The sequence below is a fragment of the Muntiacus reevesi genome, chromosome 14, assembly GCF_963930625.1.
Source record: "Muntiacus reevesi chromosome 14, mMunRee1.1, whole genome shotgun sequence".
Lineage (NCBI taxonomy): Eukaryota > Metazoa > Chordata > Mammalia > Artiodactyla > Cervidae > Muntiacus > Muntiacus reevesi.
In genome coordinates this window covers 9,238,166-9,254,680 of record NC_089262.1, presented here as the reverse complement: position 1 = coordinate 9,254,680, position 16,515 = coordinate 9,238,166, and the positions used below count along the sequence as shown (strand labels likewise).

Sequence of the window (16,515 nt, the reverse complement as noted above, 5' to 3'; positions counted from 1 at the left end):
GACTGTAGCGCGCCAGGCTGCTCTGTTCATGGGATTCTCCAGGCAGGCATACTGGAGTGTGTTGCTATGCCCTCCTCCAGGAGATCTTCCTGACCCAGGGATCAAATCTGCATCTCTCATGGCTCATGCATTGCAGGCAGACTCGCCTGCATTGCAGGGTTGGTATTTAAATACCAAACTCCAACTGAGGACCGCTGGCCTGGACCTGACCTCTTTCAGCTAACTGCTCCAGGCTCTCCATGCACCTAAGGCTTCCACTACCCTGCACTGAGACCAGAGTGGATACATATTTTCCACCCTGTAGCTTAGTTAGTGTGGGAATTCCTGTTTACGAAGAATATATTTTATGAATACAAAATTTGCTACAGGCCTCGAAGGGGGCTCATGCAGTGGACTATCCTGAAACCTAAGCTTCTTGAGCTCCACGGTTGGTCCACCTCTGGCTCTGAGTCTGTGCTTCACCCTGATCATGGTGATTCCTACAACCCCCAAACTCCAGAGAGCCTGTGGTCAGGCAAAATAAGGAGCTCACTTCCCAGGCTTCAGGAGACAGGGGATGGGAAATGCCCAGCCCATCAACTGCCTTCAAGGAAGCCCTTCCTACCAACTTCTCCACTCACTAGTGAATTCTTAGCCTAATCTTATGTAATCTGGAGGTGGGGCATGTGTTAATACTGCAGAACCTTATTTTATCCTCCACGTTCACAAGGATGAATGGATGATCTAATTCTTTACTTTGAGAATATATGGGGAACAATGGGGCATCTATTGTTCCCTGCTTTGGGACCTTAGCCAAAACACAGGCAATGAAAGAAAATTATGTTAACATCCTGTCACAGTACCTTGTTGCAGCTATTTAATCATCTAAAGTTGTCCTCAGGTCTAATCGGTTGTGTCTCGCACCCCAAATAACCATGGCTTACAGCAGTTAGAAATTAATCTCCTCTGTGAGTTTCCTATTGCTGCATTAACAGATTACAACAGACTCAGTGGCTTAAACACAAATTCATGATCTGAACAGTTCTTGAGGGCAGAAGTGCAAAGTAGGTTTCACTGGGCTGAAATCAAAGTGTTGTCTCTGCAGTGAGTAAAAGTGGAGTTCTGGGGAACTCCCGCAGCTGGGGTTGGGGACAAAAAGAAGAGGAGTCAAGAAGGGGGATTTGACCCCTTTCTTCTGTCATCCCTGCCCAGTTAGCACAGTGTCCTATGCCTGCCTCACCTGCTTCTCCCTGTCATCGCCTTAAGTCTGGAGCTGAGATTTTCAGCATTGTTACATTGTTGTCAGTCAGTCGTTAAGTCATCTCTGACTCTTTGAAACCCCATGGATTGCAGCGGGCCAGGTTTCCCTGTCCTTCACCATCTCCCGGAGCTTGCTCAAACTCATGTCCATTGAATTAGTGATGCCACCCAACCATCTTATCCTCTGTCGTCTCCTTCTCCTCCTGCCCTCAATCTTTCTCAGCATCAGGGTCTTTTCTAATGAGTCAGGTCTTCGCATCAGGTGGCCAAAGTATTGGAGCTTCAGCTTCAGCATCAGTCCTTCCAGTGAATATTCAGGGTTGATTTCCTTCAGGATTGACTGGTTGGATCTCCTTGGGGTCCAAGGGTCAGCATGGTAGCCATTAGTGAGGGGTTGGCCATTGAACGTTTGAAATATGATTAGTCCTCTTTGAGATATGCTCTGGGCTCAGTGGTAAAGGATTGCCTGCCAATGCAGGAGACTCGGGTTCAATCCCTGGGTCAAGAAGATCCCCTGGAGGAGGCCATGGCAATCCACTCCAGTATTCTTGCCTGGGAAGATCCATGGACATAGGAGCCTAACAGGCCACAGTCCATGGAGTCACAAAAGAGTCAGACTTGACTTAGCAACTAAACAACCCAACAACAGCAATAAGCATAAAACACAAACCAAATCTCAAAGACTTAGCTTACTTTTTTTTTTAACTATCTAGTGAATACTTGTCATGTTGATTGTGTTAAAAGATATTTTAGATATATGGGGTTAAATAAATATAATATTAAAGTTAAAAAAAAAAACCTGTTGGTCCTGGATACACCCACTCCTGAAGCCACCTAGAGAATCCATTTCCTTGCCTTTTCCAGCGTATAGAGGCTGCCGCTCCCTTTGGCCATTTGCTCCCTTCCTCCATCGTCTCAGCAGGCAGCATAGCTTCTTTGAGTTTCTGTCTCTGCTTCTGTGGTCACATCACCTTCTCTCAATGCCCCCATCCTGTATCTCTCTTTGAAGACCTTGTGGCTGCATTGGGCCCACTTGGATAATTCAGTGTAATCTCCCTCCTTCAAGAGCTTTAACTTCACCACACCTGCAGAGTCCCTTTGCTACCTAAGAAGCCTATCACAGGTTCTAGGTAAGTAGGATGTGTGTATATCTTTGGTGAGGGAAGCATATTATTGAGCCAATCACACCCTGTCACGCTAGAGTCTAATTGTCCGGATCTGGCATCACACCTCTCGGACCAGGGTTTTGGCTCCTTCAGACTCTGTGATCACCATCTCTGGAGGGTTGCCCTCCCCTGCGTTCTCCTCCTTGACCTCAACCTGTCCACATTCCAGTGTAAGAGGGTGGGGAAAGGCATCCTTTTTTTTTTTAAAGTGGGGGTGGGGGATGCTTTGGAAATACTTTCAGAGCTTAGTCACGTGGCCAAATCTCCCAGCAAGGGAAACTGAGAAATGGGTTCAAGTGAAAAACAGTTTCTATTACAAAGCAGAAAAATGAGAGAAAAGTCTACCAAGATGTTTATGCCCGAGAATGTTATGCACATGCTGATGGCAATAGTCCTCTTAAACGCTGTACCCAGTTCTTAATAAAAACCTCATTTTGAGAGCTCCCACCATGCTTCCGTTTGGTACCAGTTAGCTCCCAGTAGTTAACCGTGACATACTTTCTTTGACCAAATTATATCAGCTTCTTTCTAGCTTGTCGAATCTTCTTAGTGATATCGGTTCTTTAGAATTAGTTCAATGGTGATAAATTGAATTCCTAAGATGGATGTACTCAATATTTGCTTTTAAAAGATGATGTGTGCATGTAAAATCACTTTATCATGTCTGATTCTTTGCAACCTTATGAACCGTAACCCAACAGGCTCTTCTGTCCATGGGATTCTCCAAGCAGACATACTGGAGTGGGTTGCCAGGCCCTCTTCCAGGAGATCTTCCTGAACCAGGGATTAAACATAAGTCTCTTGTGTCTCCTGCTTTGATAGGTGGGTTCTTTACCACTAGCGCCACCTGGGGAGCCCTTAAAATATGGTACACACTGTGAAAGACTCTTATCCTTCATATACTGTACCTTTAAGTAGCCAAATCCATTTAAGTAAATTTCGTTAGAAGCACCGGAGCTGAAACAAACTAATGAAAGTAACCGGTGTGTCAGGTGGTATTTATTTTTGCATTAAGCTGCAAATACTCCCTTTTGGTCCTTGAAGATTTAGTCTAAATATTTAATTCTAATAGCTTTTGGAATTGTTGATGGAATTAGTCTTAATGACTCTTTTAACAAACAGTTTACCTTAAAAATAGATGGAAGCTTGTTTTATTATAGTGAAGAGGAACTGTGAGTTTATCCTCAGGGAAAATCTGGCTTGGTCTTCAATCACATAGACTTTGAATAGTCTGTTTCCATTTTTTTTTCTCTATAATATCTTTTATTGAAATAAGGAGAATGTTTGTATAGCTACCACTAATTTGGAATCTTTTCTTTCTCTGCTTCGTGTGATTACATCAACAGGTTTATTCCACTTAAAAAATGACTTGGAAAACTGGCACAATTTAGAGCAATCAAATTTTTCTTAAGTGAGCAATGTCTCAGCTGGTTACCTTTTTCAATGCATGGCAACAATTCAAATTTTAACTTTCATTTAAAAAATAGGTTCCTGATGAAGCGATTGAAATACAAGCTGTAAATGTCCTGGGTTGAATGAGTGGATGAACTTGGGTTGCTTAAAAGCTCCAAGGATTTACACCACCCTTTCTTTATATCTCAAGTCACTCATAGCAAATTAGAATTGACAAGTTTTATGCGCCAAGAGCCTTCAAGGACAGCTAACACGAAAAAACCATGTATTTGTTACTTCAGAACTAAAGAGTCTCTCTATGCCTACTGAGAAATCCTTGTTTAGATTCCAGCTAAATCTTACCAGATTAAAGAAGAGGTTTTCTTTTAATTTTTCCTCTATTTTCAAAGAGAGGAAGAACATATACTGGCTGACCGTGTCCTCATATCTATTTTGGGTGCCAGTGAATATTCTCAGTGGAAAGAACAACTATTCTCCATTTTCAAGGTTAATTATTTATTGAAGCTTTTGTCCAAGTCAGAGATGTCATTTATCACAAGGAAAGATTTGTTGCTTCTAAAGTCTAAGTATAGAAGACAGAACTTCCAAATCTCGCTTTGAAAACAGAACTGCAAGTGGGACGCTCCCCATGTAACTTACCGTCACAGCTGTAGATATTCACTAACTTTGTCACTTTCCGCCCCATCGTTGTCTAATCCCTAAAGGGCGCCTCTTGCAGAGGTCAGGGATCACAGAAAAAGTAACGTGAAATCCCACGCCTTCTTTGTTTTCTATTTGGAGGATAATTCTTTACAATGTTGCGTCAGTTCCTACTGTACCACACTGTGAATCAGCTGTAAGTATACAGATTATCACACATACATATATCCAAAATCACTGCGGATGGGGACTGCAGATATGAAATTAAAAGACGCTTGCTCCTGGGAAGAAAAATTATAACCAACCTAGACAGCGTATTAAAAAGCAGAGACATTACTTTGCCAACAAAGGTCCATCTAGTCAGAGCTATGGTTTTTCCAGTGGTCATGTATGCATGTGAGAGTTGGACTATAAAGAAAGTTGAGTGCCGAAGAATTGATGTTTTTTAAATTTTGGTGTTGGAGAACACTCTTGAGAATCCCTTGGACAGCAAGAAGATCCAACCAGTCGATCCTAAAGGAATTCAATCCTGGATATCATTGGAAGGACTGATGCTGAAGCTGAAACTCCAATACTTTGGCCACCTGATGCGAAGAGCTGACTCATTGGAAAAGATCCTGATGCTGGGAAAGATTGAAGGTGGGAGGAGAAGGGGACGGCAGAGGATGGGATGGTTGGATGGCATCACCGACTCGATGGACATGAGTTTGAGCAAGCTCCGGGAGTTGGTGATGGACAGGGAGGCCTGGCGTGCTGCAGTCCATGGGGTCGCAAAGAGTCGCAAACGACTGAGCGACTGAACTGCCTGCCTGCCTGATGCATCTCTCCCCTCCCTCCTAAGCCTCCCTGCCACCCCTCACCCACCCCCTAGGTCACCACAGCGCACCGGGCTGAGCTCCTTGCGCTGTGGAGCAGCTCCCGCTGGCGCTCCGCTTTACCTGTGGTAGTGTATATGTGTCAGTGCTACTCTCTCTGTCCCACCCTCTCCTTCCCACACTGTCCACAGGTCCATTTTCTACCTCCGCGTCTCTAGTCCTGCCCTGCAAATAGGTTCATCCGTGCCATTTTTCTAGACTCCATATACCTACATTAATATGCTATGTTTTCTCTCTTTCTGACTTAATTCACGCTGTATGACACAGTCTGCGTTCATCCACATCACTGCCTTGTGCTTAGTCGCTCAGTCGTGTCCGACTCTTTGCGACCCCTTGGACTTTAACCCGCCAGGCTCCTCTCTGTCCATGGGGATTCTCCAGGCCAGAATACTGGAGTGGGTTGCCATGCCCTCCTACAAGGGATCTTCCTAAGCCAGGGATCGAACTCGGGTCTCCTGCATTGCAGGCGGATTCATTACCCTCTGAGCCACCAGGGAAGCCCTCTGTATGACAAAGTCTAGGTTCACCCACGTCACTACAAATGACCCAATTTCATTTCTTTTTATTGGCATATAGTTGATTGAAAATGTTGTGTTAGTTTCTGCTCTACGGCAAAGTGAATCAGTTATACATGTACATATCCCCCCGCCCCCACCCATGCCCTGCTCATCTCACCTCCTGAAGGGTGTTGATGAAGATTCGGTACTTAACCCCTTTTCTCTAGACTCCCTCATCACCAGATTCTCCAAACAATCCTTGAGATATTGCCCTTCCTCTCCATTTTTGCTGTAAGCTCTTCGTTACACAGATTGAACAAGTCCTCTCCCTAATCCCCGTTCCCTGCTGGTCCAGCTGGCACTGCGCTTCTCCATCCCTTCTCTGTTCCAGCGCTGGGGGCGGGGCTCACCGCCCTGCTCAGCTGGCAGAGACAGGATGCTCTCTAGCGGTCTGGTCCAGGGAAGGAAGAGATGTGGGAACACTCTTGCTTGACACGTTTCATTCCATCACATCCACACGCTCTGCACGCCTCCTGTCGGCATGCACAGCACCCAGCTTCTGCTCCAGAGCAGCGACTCTGGTCATCGGTGTTCCCTGCCCAGGAGCATTCCCGCAGGTGGGCCCTTCATTCCAGTGGGCGCACGGCACGCCTTGTGGCAGGCGTGGGCTCCCGTATCCAACCTGAAGGAAGTTGGGGTGTATCCAGTGAGAAATGGGATGCTGTCTCCCTTCTCCTCCTTTTTCCCCGGCTCTGCTAAGGTTTTGTCTTTGCTGTGGACAGGGCCTCATGGTTTCTGAGCTGCAGCATGCAATAAGCAGTAGAGATTGGGGGAGGGACAGTGTGTGCAAGAGGTATGTGCTCTGAGAGCTGTGAGTGGAATCAGCACCAATTCAGGGCCCAGGTGTGGCAGATACAATGATGCTCTAGAATTAACTACACAATTGGTTAAAGAGGAGATGGTTTTACATCCTCAGATTGAAACACAGAGAACAGAGAGACATGACCATCACAGTGGAGTGGGCATTTTCTTTCTTTCTTTTCTTTTTTTTCTAGGTACCATTTTACCTAAACTAGCACTGCCTTCAGCCCAGCAGTATGTCAGAAAGGACAGTTATACCAATAGCAGCAGATGAGGTTGCTCTCAGCTAAAATATTAAAAAAAAAAAAAAAAAAAAAAACCCATCAGGCTCTGATAACCTTCATTTGTTATAGAACTGTAAGACTAAGAACTGTAGAGTTAGCAATAAAGACTATGACATCGATTATCATTGCATTTATAATAACTAATGCGGTCATCTTAATTCATTGTCCTCAACTAGCAGAATCTATTAGATACCTCTGTGTTGCAGATACCATGCTAGAGATCAGGAAATAGCAAGGAAATAAACAAGGTCCAGCCCTGCCTCACAGCTGGGCAGACGGAGAAGCTCGCAGCAGACAGAAATGAAAGGTCGTACCATTTTGTTCACAACCGGCAAGGAAAGGGCTTCCCTAGTGGCTTGATGGTGAAGAATCCTGCCAATGCAGAGGACACGAGTTTGATCCCTGGGTTGGGAAGATCCCCTGGGGAAGGAAATGGCAACCCACTCCAGTATTCTTGTCTGGGAATATCTCATGGACAGAAAAGCCTGGCGTGCTATAGTCCATGAGGTCACAAAGAGTAGGACACGACTGAGCAACTAACCCACATCAACAACAGCAACAAGGCAAGTAAAAGCGTTCCAGCACTGCTGAAAACTCCCCTGAACCTCAGAGGCATACTTCATTTAGCAATCGTGATTTATGGAACATGTATTGCCCCACCTCCTGTTTACCTGGCTCGAAACTGAGTGGGATGAGTAAGATCTGACAGGTAGAAAAAGAGCAGGTGTTGTGTGGGGTCTCAGAGCTGCCTGATCAAAGGTGCGGGCTGTGACAATGAGCCACGTGGTGATTGTTGGATAGTCAGGCATGAGTAGGATGTCGGGGGCGGGGGGGCACCTCTGTGGCCTGAGTTGGACTTATTTTTGTTCCTGTGGAAGTCAACCTTGGGAATGCCTTATCTGACGCTGCCAAATGGAGTTGGAGCCCTAAGGGCCTCCTAGGATTTTGCCCTTTAAAATGTATTCTATATCCCTATTAATCACTGCCAGGTATGCATACAAACTCCAAGCCACTGGTTCCTGGCCACGCTATTCATTTTGAAAACACCAATGCCCAGGTCCTATTCAGAACAATTTAAACAGGATCTCAGAGGCTGAGGACTAGGCAGAACTATATTTAAAACATAAACATTTAAATAAGTAAAATATTTATTAAAAATAAATATATATTTTTAAATATATATTTTAAAACTATATTTAAAACTTTATATGTATTAGTTTAAATTTAAACTATATTTAAAGCTGATTGAATGATTCTGCCCTTAATGTCTGGAAAAGAAACCAAGACAGAGCTGACCATCATCGTGAGCCCCCTGGGTCCTGGGAGAGGTGGGCTGACTTGGACGCTTGTCTAATTACACCTCTATCAAGAGAGAGACCCACAGTGAAGGCAGTTCTGAGCCGTGACAAATAGCTCTGTTCATTCTTTCCACACAAACCTCACATATTCATGCGCTGATCTAAATTGAATATCCTGCACAATTTGCAGGATAAAAGGCTACGCGGTGAGTGTGTATTGTACTCACCTCGTGTAGACAGGTCTGAAAGTCACTAAGATCTTTCATCCGAACTCTGACGGTGGAAGTTTCTCAAGTAGCACAGTCTTGGTGGAGATGTTTGTGGGATGGTAAAAGCATGTAAGATGGAGATGGTTATAAATTCAGGGACCTCAAAATGCAGAAGGGGAAGATCGGTAGGAAATAATGCAGTGACCGCCATTTAGACAAACCATGAGGATCTAATGGTCATGAGGCTGTGAAGAAAGTTCCCTTGATTCTCACACTTTCTGGACCATTGAAAGTAATGATGTGGGTGAGAGTAGCTTTGGGGAATAAAACAATTTCATAAAGAAACACGCCGGGAACTTTCACACAGAGGCTGAAAGTGGTGGAAGGACATTAAAAGGGTAAGATAAAGAAAATCAGATTATTTCTGGTGGCAATTTAAAGTTCAATGACTTTGAACCCGTCTTCTCTTTTGGATTTCTATCTCTATATACTTGGAACAATTTAACAACCTCCAGTTTTAAGTTTAATGCGTTAAAAATAAAAACCAATTTGAGGTGCGGCTCTCATATCACATTTTTGACAGCTTGGCTGGGTCTTGAGCTGAAGGGCATGGCTTGGCGGTCTTTCTACTGGAGGTGAAAGACAGACGTGAAAAGAGTTCTTTAACATCAATATTAAGGATTAACAGCCTGACCCTAGTTACTACAGTGGTTCTTCATTCTGTTTCCTTCCCTGAACTTTCTTATCTAAGCCAAAGGGATGGTATGAAGGGGAACTGTGGTGAAGTACCCAACAGAATCTGGGGCACAGCCTTTGGTCTACAGAGAGTTAAAACATTAAAAAGAAAACATAGTCATCAAAGAGGCAAATAATGATTCAAAGGCTATGTGCCCAAGTTGTGTGTGTTTCTGTAAACCCCTTTCAAGTCTTTCTGAATGACAGTGGGAAGTCAATGAATCATAAACTGATTGCAGGCTGGCTAGACAACGAGGATATCCAAGGGCTAGTTGGATAAAAGAAAATATTAGCTCAGAATAGCTTTCTCAAAGAAAATGTGTCTTCATGTTCCTTATTCTTTAGAAAACAAAATATATATATATATATATATTGTTGTTGTTGTTGTTGTTGAATGACTAAAAATTTCATGCAGTAAAAGATGTTTAGGGTCATGAGATCTACCCTCTAGGAAATTATTCAGCATCACTAAGACCAATGTTGATTCATCTGTGCCCTGGTGTCTAGCATCTGAGGTTACACTTTTCCATGGTGTGTGGAAGGATGTGCCATCGGAATTAAAGCTGAGGTCCCCTCTGGGCCTTGGTGACTGTAGTGATATTGGAGTCTTTGTTTTTGTCATCACATGATTCACTGTGCATCAGTGGATGAGGGGAAGGTGGTGATGGAGCGGTAACCAGGTCACCTTCCTAGCATCCCAGGGGCTCACAAGCTGTGGCTCAGGACACGCTCTAATCCAGAATGTGCACTGGGTTTCCACTTGCTATTATTCCCCAGGCTCCTGCCCCGCACCTTCATTCAAAGTTTCTGTGCTCATGCGTATATGGGTGCTGGCCTTCCTCAATGGTGTCTGGCTGGTGGGGACATTCTAGGTGCCTCTAACACCCTCCCTGTCATCGTCAAGCATGCACCGATCTCACTGCCCACAGACAAGTCACCTGCATGACTCATCTCTGTCACGTGTCTACATTCCCAGAAATGGGCCTCATGAAGGATTTGAAAGCTTTTTTTGGTGCTTTTTTAGCCTTTCTTCCTTCATAAGCAGTTTTGTTATTATAGCCCCTTTCCTGACACTTCCAGAGATGTAAATACTTAGCTGGTCTCAATGGAATCTGTGCTGTGTGAACTAAGTCGCTTCAGTCATGTCCGACTCTCTGTGACCCATGGACTGCAACCCACCAGGCTCCTCTATCCATGGGATTCTCCAGGCAAGAATACTGGAGTGGGTTGCCATGCCCTGCTCCAGAGGATCTTCCCGACCCAAGGATCGAACCCACTTCTCTTACACCTCCTGCATTGGCAGGAAGGTTCTTTACCGCTAGCGCCATCTGGGAAGCATCATCAGTTCTGAACGGTTGAGCAAAACATTTGCACTTAACCTGTGTAAGAGGGAGATGCCGAATAATAGAGTGATACTCCCCAAGTCAAACCAGGCTAGAATTGAGCCACATTTATCCCTGGGGTCTCCATAGGTCTTAGATCAGATATTAGCCAGTATTCTTATTACAAAGTACCGTGCCCACTTTTCATGATATATGAAGTATCGTTACTTACTCATGACCAAAGAAGCCAAGGTTTTGATTAGAACAATTTCCTGAGCCACTACCTAGAATACCCCCCACACACATACACAGTACTTCGTCTGTGAAATTGCGGGTGAAACAAAAGTAAAATAATCTGCCTCTATTTGGACCTATTTAAGGACATTTGCTGACAACAAAGCATTCCCCTCAAAAGAAAGGAATATCTTCTTAAAACAAATGTGTAAGTTGTTCCCGTATGTAAGCAATGGGTCCATTCCCTTCTGAAATACTTTACATGCTTCTGTAGGAACCACCCTACCCCACCCCCCCGAGAATTTAAGAGAAATGCCCTGAATTCCTACGGAGACAGTAAATTTTCTTCTCCTACCCGGACAACTGCCTCTTCCCACGGCTGCCACCCTCCCTGAGATGGTTTTAGCTGTTTTCCCCTAGACCCTGCTTACGTCTGTCACCACCAACTGCCCAAGACTGCTGGGTCAGCCGTCACTTCTGGACTCCTCTCACTCAGAGGCTGTGAGCAACCAGCCGTCTGCCCTGGGATTCCCCCTTCCTCCTTCCCACCTCCTGTCCTTTTGCCCTTGAACCCACAGTCTGCTGTCAGTGGGACCCCCTGTATCCAGTACCCATGCACACGTGCGTGCTAAGTCACTTCAGTTGTGTCTGACTCTTTGCAACCCCACAGACTGTAGTCCGCCAGGCTCCTCTGTCCTTGGGATTCTCCAGGCAAGAATACTGGAGTGGGTTGCCATGCCCTCCTCCAGGGGAGCTTCCAAATCCAGGATTCAAACTCACATTTCTTATGTCTCTTTATGGATTGCTCTTTCCAGAAAGTTCTCCTCTGCCTTCCATTGAGGAAACCCCCAGCCTCTGTGAAGTGCCCCGACCCCTCTGCAGATCCTCAATCCTCTTATGTCTCTCACGTTTCTTTACCACTAGCACTATACCTGGGAAGCCCCCATCCAATACCCACCCCTTGTCTTTTCAGTCTTCTTGCTCTGAGACCCACCGCCCCCAAGGACACCCCCCAGCCCCCCGCAGCCCTCTCACATGGGGACCTTTCAGGTCCCAGCCCCTCTTCTTGGAGGTGGACCAGGTATCTCCCTCTTGCTCATTGCTCTTTTCAGAAAGTTCTCCTCTGCCTTCCATCAAGGAAACCCCCAGCATCTGTGAAGTGCCCCGACCCTCTGCAGATCCTCAATCCACTGACTAGTGTGCATTCACCATCTCCTTCCCCAATCTCCACTTTCCTCTCTACCCAGCTTAGATTCCCAGAGCTTCTGTGACTTGCCCTTTGCATCTCCTTGTCCCTGTCTCCTTCCAGGTCACTCTCCTGACCACCCCTATCCAATTCCATCTCCTCACACCTGTTCTGGGGCACCTGAATGCAGCTGAAGAAAAAACACGCCACCTTGGGTAGGAGTTTTCTCATACCTGTGAATCGCTGCCAGCACCCTCAAGTTCCATCTCAGCTTCCGGCCACTGGACCACCTGGCGATGGTCAACCTGCTTCCCACTTACCTCGAGAACCATCTCACGTGTCTCTTCTTCCTCTCTTCCTTCCTTTTCCCTACCTTCCCGTCTCCTCTTCCATCCTCTAAACTCCAACTCTTCCTCACTCTCAGCAGATGACCTCGATTCTCATCCCCACCCTGCCCCTTCAGGAAATGTCAGAAAGCAAGACCCCCTTTTCTTAAGAACTGTTTCCCTTCTCTCCTGCCTGCCAGGTTTTTCCTCCTCTGTGTCAAGACTTTCCCATCAGCTTGCAAAACACTGCAGTCTACTCCAGGGGGTATATTAAAGCATCTCTGAGCTGCTCTAGCTCTTCCAGCCCCATTTCTCTGCTCCCTGTAATAGTCAGCCTTTGCCCGAAGCTGTCTGCACTCACCATTTCTCTTTCATCAATTCTCACTATCTTTTGAGCCCACCTGAGTTAAGGAGATTTACCCACCAGACCAAAGGAAGTTCTTTTGTTTCAGTCATGCTGACTTCCATCTTCCCAAGCCCAGTGGTCTGATTTTGGTCCTTCTTGTTATTCAGCTGGTCTCCTTCTCCTCCTTTCTGCATCTTCTTTCCTGATCTTGCCTGACATCACACCCTTCTAGTTCCTCTCCCAGCTTATCCTGGTCCTGCCCGGTGTCCTGTGAATTATTTCCTTGCTGTCTCTGCCCTCTCAGTATTGCGGTGCCCCAGCCCTGTGTCCTCTGCTTTCCTCCCTTTGCACTCACACACAAGGCTTCCATCCATTCTCTTAACTTTATATGATATCTGTATACAGAACCCCAAAATTTTGCCTTGGGTCTGACATCCCTCCTGAAATTCCAGTTTTCCGCTACTGCTTTATTCTCTTTTCTGTCGTGTCCCACAGGCATCTCGAACCAAGCACGCCCCAGATGGCGCTATTGATCTCACCTCCTAAAGCCTCTCCCTCTCCACTGGCCCCTGTCTCAGTGAATGGCATCTCCAGCCCCGCTTGTTCACACCAGCAGCATCGAGGTCAGGTTTATTTCTTCCACACATGCCTGCAATGCAGAAGACCCAGATTCCATCTCTGGGTTGGAAAGATCCCCTGGAGAAGAAAATAGCAACCCACTCCAGTATTTTTCTTGGACGAATCCCATGCACAGGGAAGCCTGGTGGGCTACAGTCCATAGGGTTGCCAAGAGTCGGACATGACTGAGTGACTAACACACACGCACACACACACGCTTCCACACCCAGTAGCCCAGGCATCAGCAGACCCTCCCACCATTGACGCCAGACCAGCCCCTAGCTCGCCATTAGCCCCGACTCAGGCCAGGGTCATCTCTCCACGACTCTAGAGGAAAAGCTCCTTACCTTGTCTCCCTGTAGCCATTTGACTTTCCCCAGACTTCCCTGGCACCCGCAAGGTGTCCTATTTCCTGACTGCCTCCTGCTCACTCCCCTTCCGTCACAGAGACTTTCCCTTCCCCTCACAGCAGCCCAGACCTTTCCCACCCCAGGACTGTCGTCTCTGCTCCTCTCTTGGCTTGGAAACCCCAGCCTGTGTCTTCAGCGTCTGGCTTCTTGCCATCGGCCAGGTCCCTGCTGCCCTGTTGACTGTTCCCGGAGTGCTTGGCCAACCACACGCCGTGGAACAGCAACTCCCCACCTGCCTTTCTCAACTCTCTCACCTTGCTTTCAGGAACTTATCAGTTGGCCGCATCTTTTTACTGAGTTCATGTTGAATTACAATGTTTCAGGTGGACAGCAAAGTGATTCAGTTAGATATGTATATATACTATTTCAGATTCTTTTCCATTATAGGTTATTACAAGTTATTCCATTATAGATTATTACAGTATAGTTCCTTGTGCTGTATAGTAAAGTGAAAGTTGCTCAGTCGTGTCTGACTCTTTGCGACCCCACGGACTATATAGTCCGTGGGATTCTCCAGGCCAGAATACTGGAGTGGGTAGCCATTCCCTTCTCCAGGGGATCTTGCCAACCCAGGGATCAAACCCAGGTCTCCTGCACTGAAGGCAGATTCTTTATCATCTGAGCCACCAGTGAAGCCCAAGAATACTGGAGTGGGTAGCCTATGCCTTCTCCAGCAGATCTTCCCGACCCAGGAATCGAACTGGGGTCTCCTGCATTGCAGGCAGATTCTTTACCAGCTGAGCAATCGGGGCTGCTATACAGTAGGTCCTTGTTTATTTTATAAATAGTGATGTGAATCTTTAATCCCAGACTCCTAATTTATCCCTCTCCTGCTTTTCCCTTTGGTAACCATAAATTTGTGTTCCCTGTCTGTGAGTGTTTACTGTTTTTCAGATGAGTTTATTTGTATCAGTTTTTTAGCTTCCACACACAGGTGATACCATGTGATATTGGTCTTTCTCTGTCTGACTTGACTTAGTCTGAGAGTCTCTAGGTGCATCTTTGTTGCTGCAGATCACATCCCTTTTTGTGGCTGAGCAGTACTCCACTGCATCGTTGTACATTACCACATCTTCTCTGTCCATCCACCTGTCGATGGACACTGAGATTGCTTCCATGTCTTGGCTGTTGTAAACGGTGCTGCTGTGAACCTCAGGTGCAGGTATCTTTTCAAATTAGAGTTTTTATGTTTTCAGTATGTTGCATTGTAGTATTACCATGAGTTTTCACTTGTTTACTGTTTGACTTTGGGTGGTCCATTAACTTCATAAGCTCAGATTCTTCCTCTGTAAAATGGAGGTAATAATCCAACCCATGAGACTGTTGAGAAAATCTTGTCGTGGAGTAAATATTAAGTGTTAGGTAATAGCTTTTAAAATAGCATACTTGTAATTTTGGCTTTATCCTACCAGTCAAATAGAGCAATAATGAGAATTACGTAAAAGAAAGACACAAATATTGAAATGAGTATAAATTCTATTCTTGGTTAGCTTTCATCTGATTATGTTTTTACTATGATTCCTTATAGAGAATTGAGTCCCTAAGACAAGTCAGGGGAAAAAAAGCCAAAAGTGTTGAAAATGGTTGTGTCTGTGAAGCAGGAGTTAACAGTGGGGCAGATGTCTGCTTTACCTTGAAAATGCCAGTACTATTTGGCATCTTGGTTTGATAAGACTGAGCTTGAATTAAAAAAGAAAAAAAAAATGAAAGGTAAAAGAAATACTGTGACATCTTAACAGGAGTTCTCAGGGGAGGAGGAGACAGTGGAACTGTTGGTTATTTTTATTTTCATCTTTGTGCTTTCTAAATGCAAAATGATCCATGATGTACTTATTTAGTTTTCATAATGAAAAATGGTATATATGCTTTTCCTATAGTAACCAAATGTTGGAAGGTGAATGGAGATTTAATTGATAGGAGAAAGAAATGGCAACCCACTCCAGTCTTCCTGCCTGGAGAATTCTATGGACAGAGGAGCCTGGCAGTCCATGGGGTCGCAAAGAGTCAGAAATGACTGAGTGACTAAGCACATTTTTAATATGCTCTAATAATTCCGGGGGCAAGTCAGAGAACACAGCACCCTAGGTGTGACTACTCAGCACAGTCATGCCGAAGGCCTTGAGCTGGTGGAGACGGGGGCATTTGTGGCACAGAAGAGGCTGAAAAGAGTGTAAGGGAGATAAACCAGAAGGGACAGTGGTCCTCGGCATTCTGATCGCTAATGGCTTGGTCTCGAGAACAGAAGAGTAAAGACTCTGGAAAACTTTAAAGTTGTTGAAAAGAGGATCAGATAGAGCTGGAGCCAGGTAGGCAAAACGTGGTTTCAGGGTCATTCTGAGCATCCTATGTGCATGTGTGCTAAGTCGCTTCAGTCTTGTCCAACTCTTTGGAATCCTATGGACTATAGCCCGCCAAGCTCCCCTGTCCATGGGATTCTCCAGGCAAGAATACTGGAGTGGGGTGTCATGCCCTCCTCCAGGGGATCTTTCCAACCCAGGGATGAAACCCGTGTCTCTTATGTCTCCTGTATTGGCAGGAGGGTTCTTACCACTCACCACCTGGGAAGCGCCTCTGAGCATGCTATTTTCATTTAAATACAATCTTCAGGCCAAAGCAGAGTTGCAAAGGGATCACTTATTCCACACCTAGAGGGGAAAACCAGCACTCAGGGCAGGCCCTGCCAGCATCAGGCTGGCTGGAGGAAGCCGGAGGTGGGTCTCAGTGAACACTCCTCTCTGTGAACCTGGATGACGGAAGAGCAGAGATCTAAGATCTCCCCTGACAGACTAGAGAAATGTTTCGCAAATTCGAATGCTCTCAACACCCAGTGTCAGGAGGTGAGGAGCCCCCGTGCCTT

General features: G+C 45.7%; 1 protein-coding gene across 2 annotated transcripts in view; it reads left to right on the top strand.

The window, feature by feature from the left end:
- The window catches only part of CTNND2 (catenin delta 2), a 1,077,052-nt gene that overhangs the window by 1,043,902 nt on the left and 16,635 nt on the right, over positions 1–16,515 (top strand). The gene's annotated exons all lie outside the window — the stretch shown is intronic.